At 47.8% G+C, this 13,785-nt stretch overlaps 9 non-coding genes across 9 annotated transcripts; all 9 read right to left on the reverse strand.

The window, feature by feature from the left end:
• Nucleotides 1-611: 611 nt before the first annotated feature.
• Nucleotides 612-802, reverse strand: LOC142708417 (U2 spliceosomal RNA). The gene has a single exon (XR_012868804.1). It is a non-coding gene; the product is annotated as a U2 spliceosomal RNA (small nuclear RNA).
• Nucleotides 803-2,142: 1,340 nt separating this feature from the next.
• On the reverse strand, nucleotides 2,143-2,333 carry LOC142708420 (U2 spliceosomal RNA). Its single transcript, XR_012868806.1, has one exon. It is a non-coding gene; the product is annotated as a U2 spliceosomal RNA (small nuclear RNA).
• A 1,343-nt stretch (nucleotides 2,334-3,676) lies between these two features.
• Nucleotides 3,677-3,867, reverse strand: LOC142708421 (U2 spliceosomal RNA). Its single transcript, XR_012868807.1, has one exon. It is a non-coding gene; the product is annotated as a U2 spliceosomal RNA (small nuclear RNA).
• A 1,354-nt stretch (nucleotides 3,868-5,221) lies between these two features.
• On the reverse strand, nucleotides 5,222-5,412 carry LOC142708422 (U2 spliceosomal RNA). The gene has a single exon (XR_012868808.1). It is a non-coding gene; the product is annotated as a U2 spliceosomal RNA (small nuclear RNA).
• A 1,343-nt stretch (nucleotides 5,413-6,755) lies between these two features.
• Nucleotides 6,756-6,946, reverse strand: LOC142708423 (U2 spliceosomal RNA). Its single transcript, XR_012868809.1, has one exon. It is a non-coding gene; the product is annotated as a U2 spliceosomal RNA (small nuclear RNA).
• Nucleotides 6,947-8,290: 1,344 nt separating this feature from the next.
• On the reverse strand, nucleotides 8,291-8,481 carry LOC142708424 (U2 spliceosomal RNA). The gene has a single exon (XR_012868810.1). It is a non-coding gene; the product is annotated as a U2 spliceosomal RNA (small nuclear RNA).
• Nucleotides 8,482-9,824: 1,343 nt separating this feature from the next.
• On the reverse strand, nucleotides 9,825-10,015 carry LOC142708425 (U2 spliceosomal RNA). Its single transcript, XR_012868811.1, has one exon. It is a non-coding gene; the product is annotated as a U2 spliceosomal RNA (small nuclear RNA).
• Nucleotides 10,016-11,360: 1,345 nt separating this feature from the next.
• On the reverse strand, nucleotides 11,361-11,551 carry LOC142708426 (U2 spliceosomal RNA). The gene has a single exon (XR_012868812.1). It is a non-coding gene; the product is annotated as a U2 spliceosomal RNA (small nuclear RNA).
• Nucleotides 11,552-12,897: 1,346 nt separating this feature from the next.
• LOC142708427 (U2 spliceosomal RNA) lies at nucleotides 12,898-13,088 on the reverse strand. Its single transcript, XR_012868813.1, has one exon. It is a non-coding gene; the product is annotated as a U2 spliceosomal RNA (small nuclear RNA).
• Between the last annotated feature and the right edge of the window lie 697 nt (nucleotides 13,089-13,785).

Here is a 13,785-nt window from a genome sequence, read left to right on the forward strand (position 1 = left end):
AGGTAACATAGTAACAAATCCAAATTGCTGCTCTCTTTGTAGGCAAGCAAGGGTTTGTTGCAACTGCAATTCTTACTTCTTCTTGGAAATGTAGGGACGACAGTACATTCCATCACATCCATCTAGTGTACACAGGTAGGTCCATTGTGGCGGGCGGGCTGCTTTAATGGCTGTTTGCTGTTCCCCCTACTCCACTCCACTATTTGACTGTGGTGCTGCATCAATCAATCAGTGGCTGGCTCAGGTGCAGCTCTTTAACCTACCTAAAAGGGAGGGCGGAGAGAAGACAAGGAAGGTGAATGAGCTGTTCCAATGTGAAATGCCGGAAACACAGAAACACAGAAGACACACACACACACACACACACACACACACACACACACACACACACACACACACACACACACACACACACACACACAACAAGAGGTGGCAATGTATTAATTAATTGCATTTAATAAATGAGCTCATTATCACACATGACTGTACAAATGCATTGTCCAACAGGTGTTGAAATAATGGGATTAAAAGGGGAGATCCCATCAGAAAGACAAAAACAATAGCAAACACAAATAGCACTTTTGGAATCTGATTTTAGTCAACACATAAGGGAAGGGTGCACCGGTCCTGGAAATACTGCAATACCAGGTCAATGCGTGGAGTGGACAGAGCAAGCTCTATTTCCATCTCCCTGTTCTAAAAATCCATTTAATATATGGTCCCCAGATAGGGGACGTATCAGATATTAAACTGATAAGAACAGATACTACACTTGATCTTAGCCAAAAGGCCGAGAAGCGATAACCCGAGCGGCCCTTGCCTTGCCCGAGCCTGTCCCATACTGCTGTTCACCCCTTGCAGCGATTGATTCAGCCTACTCCTAGGCAATTCCATGGGGCCCTGCAGGCTCACACACATTTACAGCTACTAAGCGGGAGGGAGGTGAATAAAGGCCGGAGAGGAAGCTACACAGGATTTGCTTCTTTTGCTTGCACCACAATGCAGTGCTGAAAGAGGAGGAATCTACATAAAAACGCCTTCCTGGCAACGCCCAAATGCCCTCCTGCCATGCAGATAAACACTGGCAGCGGCAGCAAGTGCATGCCCACAGCCACCCCTTGTTCCTTCACACCTTGTATCAGCTGTAATCCAGTCCAGTCCAGTCCAGTGCTGCCTGCTGAGCAGCACTGACCAACACTGCCTGGGCCCAGGCTTTTATCTATCTCTGAGGCAGGCCCCATTATGATGTCAGAAAGCTGGCTCTGGAATCCTGAGGGCTCCACTATGACACGTGCAAAGTTCCGTCTGAACTTTATATAAGACGGTGCGGCTCAGTCAGTCACTCAGTGTTGCCTGAGAGGGCAACACTGCAACAGCCGGCCGCCAGGCTGTCTTTTTTTTGCACATTTATTTGCCTCCAGGAGGCCACAAGAGGGAGACAAGGGACTGCAAAATGGAAAATAGGCATCCACCAACTTTACAGACAACTTCTCTTTGCTCCTACAACCTCCATCCTTGCACAGTTTGTTATTCTTCCAGGTAACATAGTAACAAATCCAAATTGCTGCTCTCTTTGTAGGCAAGCAAGGGTTTGTTGCAACTGCATTCTTACTTCTTCTTGGAAATGTAGGGACGACAGTACATTCCATCACATCCATCTAGTGTACACAGGTAGGTCCATTGTGGCGGGCGGGCTGCTTTAATGGCTGTTTGCTGTTCCCCCTACTCCACTCCACTATTTGACTGTGGTGCTGCATCAATCAATCAGTGGCTGGCTCAGGTGCAGCTCTTTAACCTACCTAAAAGGGAGGGCGGAGAGAAGACAAGGAAGGTGAATGAGCTGTTCCAATGTGAAATGCCGGAAACACAGAAACACAGAAGACACACACACACACACACACACACACACACACACACACACACACACACACACACACACACACACACACACACAACAAGAGGTGGCAATGTATTAATTAATTGCATTTAATAAATGAGCTCATTATCACACATGACTGTACAAATGCATTGTCCAACAGGTGTTGAAATAATGGGATTAAAAGGGGAGATCCCATCAGAAAGACAAAAACAATAGCAAACACAATAGCACTTTTGGAATCTGATTTTAGTCAACACATAAGGGAAGGGTGCACCGGTCCTGGAAATACTGCAATACCAGGTCAATGCGTGGAGTGGACAGAGCAAGCTCTATTTCCATCTCCCTGTTCTAAAAATCCATTTAATATATGGTCCCCAGATAGGGGACGTATCAGATATTAAACTGATAAGAACAGATACTACACTTGATCTTAGCCAAAAGGCCGAGAAGCGATAACCCGAGCGGCCCTTGCCTTGCCCGAGCCTGTCCCATACTGCTGTTCACCCCTTGCAGCGATTGATTCAGCCTACTCCTAGGCAATTCCATGGGGCCCTGCAGGCTCACACACATTTACAGCTACTAAGCGGGAGGGAGGTGAATAAAGGCCGGAGAGGAAGCTACACAGGATTTGCTTCTTTTGCTTGCACCACAATGCAGTGCTGAAAGAGGAGGAATCTACATAAAAACGCCTTCCTGGCAACGCCCAAATGCCCTCCTGCCATGCAGATAAACACTGGCAGCGGCAGCAAGTGCATGCCCACAGCCACCCCTTGTTCCTTCACACCTTGTATCAGCTGTAATCCAGTCCAGTCCAGTCCAGTGCTGCCTGCTGAGCAGCACTGACCAACACTGCCTGGGCCCAGGCTTTTATCTATCTCTGAGGCAGGCCCCATTATGATGTCAGAAAGCTGGCTGGAATCCTGAGGGCTCCACTATGACACGTGCAAAGTTCCGTCTGAACTTTATATAAGACGGTGCGGCTCAGTCAGTCACTCAGTGTTGCCTGAGAGGGCAACACTGCAACAGCCGGCCGCCAGGCTGTCTTTTTTTGCACATTTATTTGCCTCCAGGAGGCCACAAGAGGGAGACAAGGGACTGCAAAATGGAAAATAGGCATCCACCAACTTTACAGACAACTTCTCTTTGCTCCTACAACCTCCATCCTTGCACAGTTTGTTATTCTTCCAGGTAACATAGTAACAAATCCAAATTGCTGCTCTCTTTGTAGGCAAGCAAGGGTTTGTTGCAACTGCAATTCTTACTTCTTCTTGGAAATGTAGGGACGACAGTACATTCCATCACATCCATCTAGTGTACACAGGTAGGTCCATTGTGGCGGGCGGGCTGCTTTAATGGCTGTTTGCTGTTCCCCCTACTCCACTCCACTATTTGACTGTGGTGCTGCATCAATCAATCAGTGGCTGGCTCAGGTGCAGCTCTTTAACCTACCTAAAAGGGAGGGCGGAGAGAAGACAAGGAAGGTGAATGAGCTGTTCCAATGTGAAATGCCGGAAACACAGAAACACAGAAGACACACACACACACACACACACACACACACACACACACACACACACACACACACACACACACACACACACACACACAACAAGAGGTGGCAATGTATTAATTAATTGCATTTAATAAATGAGCTCATTATCACACATGACTGTACAAATGCATTGTCCAACAGGTGTTGAAATAATGGGATTAAAAGGGGAGATCCCATCAGAAAGACAAAAACAATAGCAAACACAAATAGCACTTTTGGAATCTGATTTTAGTCAACACATAAGGGAAGGGTGCACCGGTCCTGGAAATACTGCAATACCAGGTCAATGCGTGGAGTGGACAGAGCAAGCTCTATTTCCATCTCCCTGTTCTAAAAATCCATTTAATATATGGTCCCCAGATAGGGGACGTATCAGATATTAAACTGATAAGAACAGATACTACACTTGATCTTAGCCAAAAGGCCGAGAAGCGATAACCCGAGCGGCCCTTGCCTTGCCCGAGCCTGTCCCATACTGCTGTTCACCCCTTGCAGCGATTGATTCAGCCTACTCCTAGGCAATTCCATGGGGCCCTGCAGGCTCACACACATTTACAGCTACTAAGCGGGAGGGAGGTGAATAAAGGCCGGAGAGGAAGCGAGGAAGCTACACAGGATTTGCTTCTTTTGCTTGCACCACAATGCAGTGCTGAAAGAGGAGGAATCTACATAAAAACGCCTTCCTGGCAACGCCCAAATGCCCTCCTGCCATGCAGATAAACACTGGCAGCGGCAGCAAGTGCATGCCCACAGCCACCCCTTGTTCCTTCACACCTTGTATCAGCTGTAATCCAGTCCAGTCCAGTCCAGTGCTGCCTGCTGAGCAGCACTGACCAACACTGCCTGGGCCCAGGCTTTTATCTATCTCTGAGGCAGGCCCCATTATGATGTCAGAAAGCTGGCTCTGGAATCCTGAGGGCTCCACTATGACACGTGCAAAGTTCCGTCTGAACTTTATATAAGACGGTGCGGCTCAGTCAGTCACTCAGTGTTGCCTGAGAGGGCAACACTGCAACAGCCGGCCGCCAGGCTGTCTTTTTTTTGCACATTTATTTGCCTCCAGGAGGCCACAAGAGGGAGACAAGGGACTGCAAAATGGAAAATAGGCATCCACCAACTTTACAGACAACTTCTCTTTGCTCCTACAACCTCCATCCTTGCACAGTTTGTTATTCTTCCAGGTAACATAGTAACAAATCCAAATTGCTGCTCTCTTTGTAGGCAAGCAAGGGTTTGTTGCAACTGCAATTCTTACTTCTTCTTGGAAATGTAGGGACGACAGTACATTCCATCACATCCATCTAGTGTACACAGGTAGGTCCATTGTGGCGGGCGGGCTGCTTTAATGGCTGTTTGCTGTTCCCCCTACTCCACTCCACTATTTGACTGTGGTGCTGCATCAATCAATCAGTGGCTGGCTCAGGTGCAGCTCTTTAACCTACCTAAAAGGGAGGGCGGAGAGAAGACAAGGAAGGTGAATGAGCTGTTCCAATGTGAAATGCCGGAAACACAGAAACACAGAAGACACACACACACACACACACACACACACACACACACACACACACACACACACACACACACACACACACACACACACAACAAGAGGTGGCAATGTATTAATTAATTGCATTTAATAAATGAGCTCATTATCACACATGACTGTACAAATGCATTGTCCAACAGGTGTTGAAATAATGGGATTAAAAGGGGAGATCCCATCAGAAAGACAAAAACAATAGCAAACACAAATAGCACTTTTGGAATCTGATTTTAGTCAACACATAAGGGAAGGGTGCACCGGTCCTGGAAATACTGCAATACCAGGTCAATGCGTGGAGTGGACAGAGCAAGCTCTATTTCCATCTCCCTGTTCTAAAAATCCATTTAATATATGGTCCCCAGATAGGGGACGTATCAGATATTAAACTGATAAGAACAGATACTACACTTGATCTTAGCCAAAAGGCCGAGAAGCGATAACCCGAGCGGCCCTTGCCTTGCCCGAGCCTGTCCCATACTGCTGTTCACCCCTTGCAGCGATTGATTCAGCCTACTCCTAGGCAATTCCATGGGGCCCTGCAGGCTCACACACATTTACAGCTACTAAGCGGGAGGGAGGTGAATAAAGGCCGGAGAGGAAGCTACACAGGATTTGCTTCTTTTGCTTGCACCACAATGCAGTGCTGAAAGAGGAGGAATCTACATAAAAACGCCTTCCTGGCAACGCCCAAATGCCCTCCTGCCATGCAGATAAACACTGGCAGCGGCAGCAAGTGCATGCCCACAGCCACCCCTTGTTCCTTCACACCTTGTATCAGCTGTAATCCAGTCCAGTCCAGTCCAGTGCTGCCTGCTGAGCAGCACTGACCAACACTGCCTGGGCCCAGGCTTTTATCTATCTCTGAGGCAGGCCCCATTATGATGTCAGAAAGCTGGCTCTGGAATCCTGAGGGCTCCACTATGACACGTGCAAAGTTCCGTCTGAACTTTATATAAGACGGTGCGGCTCAGTCAGTCACTCAGTGTTGCCTGAGAGGGCAACACTGCAACAGCCGGCCGCCAGGCTGTCTTTTTTTTGCACATTTATTTGCCTCCAGGAGGCCACAAGAGGGAGACAAGGGACTGCAAAATGGAAAATAGGCATCCACCAACTTTACAGACAACTTCTCTTTGCTCCTACAACCTCCATCCTTGCACAGTTTGTTATTCTTCCAGGTAACATAGTAACAAATCCAAATTGCTGCTCTCTTTGTAGGCAAGCAAGGGTTTGTTGCAACTGCAATTCTTACTTCTTCTTGGAAATGTAGGGACGACAGTACATTCCATCACATCCATCTAGTGTACACAGGTAGGTCCATTGTGGCGGGCGGGCTGCTTTAATGGCTGTTTGCTGTTCCCCCTACTCCACTCCACTATTTGACTGTGGTGCTGCATCAATCAATCAGTGGCTGGCTCAGGTGCAGCTCTTTAACCTACCTAAAAGGGAGGGCGGAGAGAAGACAAGGAAGGTGAATGAGCTGTTCCAATGTGAAATGCCGGAAACACAGAAACACAGAAGACACACACACACACACACACACACACACACACACACACACACACACACACACACACACACACACACACACACACACAAGAGGTGGCAATGTATTAATTAATTGCATTTAATAAATGAGCTCATTATCACACATGACTGTACAAATGCATTGTCCAACAGGTGTTGAAATAATGGGATTAAAAGGGGAGATCCCATCAGAAAGACAAAAACAATAGCAAACACAAATAGCACTTTTGGAATCTGATTTTAGTCAACACATAAGGGAAGGGTGCACCGGTCCTGGAAATACTGCAATACCAGGTCAATGCGTGGAGTGGACAGAGCAAGCTCTATTTCCATCTCCCTGTTCTAAAAATCCATTTAATATATGGTCCCCAGATAGGGGACGTATCAGATATTAAACTGATAAGAACAGATACTACACTTGATCTTAGCCAAAAGGCCGAGAAGCGATAACCCGAGCGGCCCTTGCCTTGCCCGAGCCTGTCCCATACTGCTGTTCACCCCTTGCAGCGATTGATTCAGCCTACTCCTAGGCAATTCCATGGGGCCCTGCAGGCTCACACACATTTACAGCTACTAAGCGGGAGGGAGGTGAATAAAGGCCGGAGAGGAAGCTACACAGGATTTGCTTCTTTTGCTTGCACCACAATGCAGTGCTGAAAGAGGAGGAATCTACATAAAAACGCCTTCCTGGCAACGCCCAAATGCCCTCCTGCCATGCAGATAAACACTGGCAGCGGCAGCAAGTGCATGCCCACAGCCACCCCTTGTTCCTTCACACCTTGTATCAGCTGTAATCCAGTCCAGTCCAGTCCAGTGCTGCCTGCTGAGCAGCACTGACCAACACTGCCTGGGCCCAGGCTTTTATCTATCTCTGAGGCAGGCCCCATTATGATGTCAGAAAGCTGGCTCTGGAATCCTGAGGGCTCCACTATGACACGTGCAAAGTTCCGTCTGAACTTTATATAAGACGGTGCGGCTCAGTCAGTCACTCAGTGTTGCCTGAGAGGGCAACACTGCAACAGCCGGCCGCCAGGCTGTCTTTTTTTTGCACATTTATTTGCCTCCAGGAGGCCACAAGAGGGAGACAAGGGACTGCAAAATGGAAAATAGGCATCCACCAACTTTACAGACAACTTCTCTTTGCTCCTACAACCTCCATCCTTGCACAGTTTGTTATTCTTCCAGGTAACATAGTAACAAATCCAAATTGCTGCTCTCTTTGTAGGCAAGCAAGGGTTTGTTGCAACTGCAATTCTTACTTCTTCTTGGAAATGTAGGGACGACAGTACATTCCATCACATCCATCTAGTGTACACAGGTAGGTCCATTGTGGCGGGCGGGCTGCTTTAATGGCTGTTTGCTGTTCCCCCTACTCCACTCCACTATTTGACTGTGGTGCTGCATCAATCAATCAGTGGCTGGCTCAGGTGCAGCTCTTTAACCTACCTAAAAGGGAGGGCGGAGAGAAGACAAGGAAGGTGAATGAGCTGTTCCAATGTGAAATGCCGGAAACACAGAAACACAGAAGACACACACACACACACACACACACACACACACACACACACACACACACACACACACACACACACACACACACACAACAAGAGGTGGCAATGTATTAATTAATTGCATTTAATAAATGAGCTCATTATCACACATGACTGTACAAATGCATTGTCCAACAGGTGTTGAAATAATGGGATTAAAAGGGGAGATCCCATCAGAAAGACAAAAACAATAGCAAACACAAATAGCACTTTTGGAATCTGATTTTAGTCAACACATAAGGGAAGGGTGCACCGGTCCTGGAAATACTGCAATACCAGGTCAATGCGTGGAGTGGACAGAGCAAGCTCTATTTCCATCTCCCTGTTCTAAAAATCCATTTAATATATGGTCCCCAGATAGGGGACGTATCAGATATTAAACTGATAAGAACAGATACTACACTTGATCTTAGCCAAAAGGCCGAGAAGCGATAACCCGAGCGGCCCTTGCCTTGCCCGAGCCTGTCCCATACTGCTGTTCACCCCTTGCAGCGATTGATTCAGCCTACTCCTAGGCAATTCCATGGGGCCCTGCAGGCTCACACACATTTACAGCTACTAAGCGGGAGGGAGGTGAATAAAGGCCGGAGAGGAAGCTACACAGGATTTGCTTCTTTTGCTTGCACCACAATGCAGTGCTGAAAGAGGAGGAATCTACATAAAAACGCCTTCCTGGCAACGCCCAAATGCCCTCCTGCCATGCAGATAAACACTGGCAGCGGCAGCAAGTGCATGCCCACAGCCACCCCTTGTTCCTTCACACCTTGTATCAGCTGTAATCCAGTCCAGTCCAGTCCAGTGCTGCCTGCTGAGCAGCACTGACCAACACTGCCTGGGCCCAGGCTTTTATCTATCTCTGAGGCAGGCCCCATTATGATGTCAGAAAGCTGGCTCTGGAATCCTGAGGGCTCCACTATGACACGTGCAAAGTTCCGTCTGAACTTTATATAAGACGGTGCGGCTCAGTCAGTCACTCAGTGTTGCCTGAGAGGGCAACACTGCAACAGCCGGCCGCCAGGCTGTCTTTTTTTTGCACATTTATTTGCCTCCAGGAGGCCACAAGAGGGAGACAAGGGACTGCAAAATGGAAAATAGGCATCCACCAACTTTACAGACAACTTCTCTTTGCTCCTACAACCTCCATCCTTGCACAGTTTGTTATTCTTCCAGGTAACATAGTAACAAATCCAAATTGCTGCTCTCTTTGTAGGCAAGCAAGGGTTTGTTGCAACTGCAATTCTTACTTCTTCTTGGAAATGTAGGGACGACAGTACATTCCATCACATCCATCTAGTGTACACAGGTAGGTCCATTGTGGCGGGCGGGCTGCTTTAATGGCTGTTTGCTGTTCCCCCTACTCCACTCCACTATTTGACTGTGGTGCTGCATCAATCAATCAGTGGCTGGCTCAGGTGCAGCTCTTTAACCTACCTAAAAGGGAGGGCGGAGAGAAGACAAGGAAGGTGAATGAGCTGTTCCAATGTGAAATGCCGGAAACACAGAAACACAGAAGACACACACACACACACACACACACACACACACACACACACACACACACACACACACACACACACACACACACACACAAGAGGTGGCAATGTATTAATTAATTGCATTTAATAAATGAGCTCATTATCACACATGACTGTACAAATGCATTGTCCAACAGGTGTTGAAATAATGGGATTAAAAGGGGAGATCCCATCAGAAAGACAAAAACAATAGCAAACACAAATAGCACTTTTGGAATCTGATTTTAGTCAACACATAAGGGAAGGGTGCACCGGTCCTGGAAATACTGCAATACCAGGTCAATGCGTGGAGTGGACAGAGCAAGCTCTATTTCCATCTCCCTGTTCTAAAAATCCATTTAATATATGGTCCCCAGATAGGGGACGTATCAGATATTAAACTGATAAGAACAGATACTACACTTGATCTTAGCCAAAAGGCCGAGAAGCGATAACCCGAGCGGCCCTTGCCTTGCCCGAGCCTGTCCCATACTGCTGTTCACCCCTTGCAGCGATTGATTCAGCCTACTCCTAGGCAATTCCATGGGGCCCTGCAGGCTCACACACATTTACAGCTACTAAGCGGGAGGGAGGTGAATAAAGGCCGGAGAGGAAGCTACACAGGATTTGCTTCTTTTGCTTGCACCACAATGCAGTGCTGAAAGAGGAGGAATCTACATAAAAACGCCTTCCTGGCAACGCCCAAATGCCCTCCTGCCATGCAGATAAACACTGGCAGCGGCAGCAAGTGCATGCCCACAGCCACCCCTTGTTCCTTCACACCTTGTATCAGCTGTAATCCAGTCCAGTCCAGTCCAGTGCTGCCTGCTGAGCAGCACTGACCAACACTGCCTGGGCCCAGGCTTTTATCTATCTCTGAGGCAGGCCCCATTATGATGTCAGAAAGCTGGCTCTGGAATCCTGAGGGCTCCACTATGACACGTGCAAAGTTCCGTCTGAACTTTATATAAGACGGTGCGGCTCAGTCAGTCACTCAGTGTTGCCTGAGAGGGCAACACTGCAACAGCCGGCCGCCAGGCTGTCTTTTTTTTGCACATTTATTTGCCTCCAGGAGGCCACAAGAGGGAGACAAGGGACTGCAAAATGGAAAATAGGCATCCACCAACTTTACAGACAACTTCTCTTTGCTCCTACAACCTCCATCCTTGCACAGTTTGTTATTCTTCCAGGTAACATAGTAACAAATCCAAATTGCTGCTCTCTTTGTAGGCAAGCAAGGGTTTGTTGCAACTGCAATTCTTACTTCTTCTTGGAAATGTAGGGACGACAGTACATTCCATCACATCCATCTAGTGTACACAGGTAGGTCCATTGTGGCGGGCGGGCTGCTTTAATGGCTGTTTGCTGTTCCCCCTACTCCACTCCACTATTTGACTGTGGTGCTGCATCAATCAATCAGTGGCTGGCTCAGGTGCAGCTCTTTAACCTACCTAAAAGGGAGGGCGGAGAGAAGACAAGGAAGGTGAATGAGCTGTTCCAATGTGAAATGCCGGAAACACAGAAACACAGAAGACACACACACACACACACACACACACACACACACACACACACACACACACACACACACACACACACACACACACACACAAGAGGTGGCAATGTATTAATTAATTGCATTTAATAAATGAGCTCATTATCACACATGACTGTACAAATGCATTGTCCAACAGGTGTTGAAATAATGGGATTAAAAGGGGAGATCCCATCAGAAAGACAAAAACAATAGCAAACACAAATAGCACTTTTGGAATCTGATTTTAGTCAACACATAAGGGAAGGGTGCACCGGTCCTGGAAATACTGCAATACCAGGTCAATGCGTGGAGTGGACAGAGCAAGCTCTATTTCCATCTCCCTGTTCTAAAAATCCATTTAATATATGGTCCCCAGATAGGGGACGTATCAGATATTAAACTGATAAGAACAGATACTACACTTGATCTTAGCCAAAAGGCCGAGAAGCGATAACCCGAGCGGCCCTTGCCTTGCCCGAGCCTGTCCCATACTGCTGTTCACCCCTTGCAGCGATTGATTCAGCCTACTCCTAGGCAATTCCATGGGGCCCTGCAGGCTCACACACATTTACAGCTACTAAGCGGGAGGGAGGTGAATAAAGGCCGGAGAGGAAGCTACACAGGATTTGCTTCTTTTGCTTGCACCACAATGCAGTGCTGAAAGAGGAGGAATCTACATAAAAACGCCTTCCTGGCAACGCCCAAATGCCCTCCTGCCATGCAGATAAACACTGGCAGCGGCAGCAAGTGCATGCCCACAGCCACCCCTTGTTCCTTCACACCTTGTATCAGCTGTAATCCAGTCCAGTCCAGTCCAGTGCTGCCTGCTGAGCAGCACTGACCAACACTGCCTGGGCCCAGGCTTTTATCTATCTCTGAGGCAGGCCCCATTATGATGTCAGAAAGCTGGCTCTGGAATCCTGAGGGCTCCACTATGACACGTGCAAAGTTCCGTCTGAACTTTATATAAGACGGTGCGGCTCAGTCAGTCACTCAGTGTTGCCTGAGAGGGCAACACTGCAACAGCCGGCCGCCAGGCTGTCTTTTTTTTGCACATTTATTTGCCTCCAGGAGGCCACAAGAGGGAGACAAGGGACTGCAAAATGGAAAATAGGCATCCACCAACTTTACAGACAACTTCTCTTTGCTCCTACAACCTCCATCCTTGCACAGTTTGTTATTCTTCCAGGTAACATAGTAACAAATCCAAATTGCTGCTCTCTTTGTAGGCAAGCAAGGGTTTGTTGCAACTGCAATTCTTACTTCTTCTTGGAAATGTAGGGACGACAGTACATTCCATCACATCCATCTAGTGTACACAGGTAGGTCCATTGTGGCGGGCGGGCTGCTTTAATGGCTGTTTGCTGTTCCCCCTACTCCACTCCACTATTTGACTGTGGTGCTGCATCAATCAATCAGTGGCTGGCTCAGGTGCAGCTCTTTAACCTACCTAAAAGGGAGGGCGGAGAGAAGACAAGGAAGGTGAATGAGCTGTTCCAATGTGAAATGCCGGAAACACAGAAACACAGAAGACACACACACACACACACACACACACACACACACACACACACACACACACACACACACACACACACACACACACACAACAAGAGGTGGCAATGTATTAATTAATTGCATTTAATAAATGAGCTCATTATCACACATGACTGTACAAATGCATTGTCCAACAGGTGTTGAAATAATGGGATTAAAAGGGGAGATCCCATCAGAAAGACAAAAACAATAGCAAACACAAATAGCACTTTTGGAATCTGATTTTAGTCAACACATAAGGGAAGGGTGCACCGGTCCTGGAAATACTGCAATACCAGGTCAATGCGTGGAGTGGACAGAGCAAGCTCTATTTCCATCTCCCTGTTCTAAAAATCCATTTAATATATGGTCCCCAGATAGGGGACGTATCAGATATTAAACTGATAAGAACAGATACTACACTTGATCTTAGCCAAAAGGCCGAGAAGCGATAACCCGAGCGGCCCTTGCCTTGCCCGAGCCTGTCCCATACTGCTGTTCACCCCTTGCAGCGATTGATTCAGCCTACTCCTAGGCAATTCCATGGGGCCCTGCAGGCTCACACACATTTACAGCTACTAAGCGGGAGGGAGGTGAATAAAGGCCGGAGAGGAAGCTACACAGGATTTGCTTCTTTTGCTTGCACCACAATGCAGTGCTGAAAGAGGAGGAATCTACATAAAAACGCCTTCCTGGCAACGCCCAAATGCCCTCCTGCCATGATAAACACTGGCAGCGGCAGCAAGTGCATGCCCACAGCCACCCCTTGTTCCTTCACACCTTGTATCAGCTGTAATCCAGTCCAGTCCAGTCCAGTGCTGCCTGCTGAGCAGCACTGACCAACACTGCCTGGGCCCAGGCTTTTATCTATCTCTGAGGCAGGCCCCATTATGATGTCAGAAAGCTGGCTCTGGAATCCTGAGGGCTCCACTATGACACGTGCAAAGTTCCGTCTGAACTTTATATAAGACGGTGCGGCTCAGTCAGTCACTCAGTGTTGCCTGAGAGGGCAACACTGCAACAGCCGGCCGCCAGGCTGTCTTTTTTTTGCACATTTATTTGCCTCCAGGAGGCCACAAGAGGGAGACAAGGGACTGCAAAATGGAAAATAGGCATCCACCAACTTTACAGACAACTTCTCTTTGCTCCT

The sequence above is a fragment of the Rhinoderma darwinii genome, unplaced genomic scaffold (genome assembly GCF_050947455.1).
Source record: "Rhinoderma darwinii isolate aRhiDar2 unplaced genomic scaffold, aRhiDar2.hap1 Scaffold_3900, whole genome shotgun sequence".
NCBI classification, from domain to species: domain Eukaryota; kingdom Metazoa; phylum Chordata; class Amphibia; order Anura; family Rhinodermatidae; genus Rhinoderma; species Rhinoderma darwinii.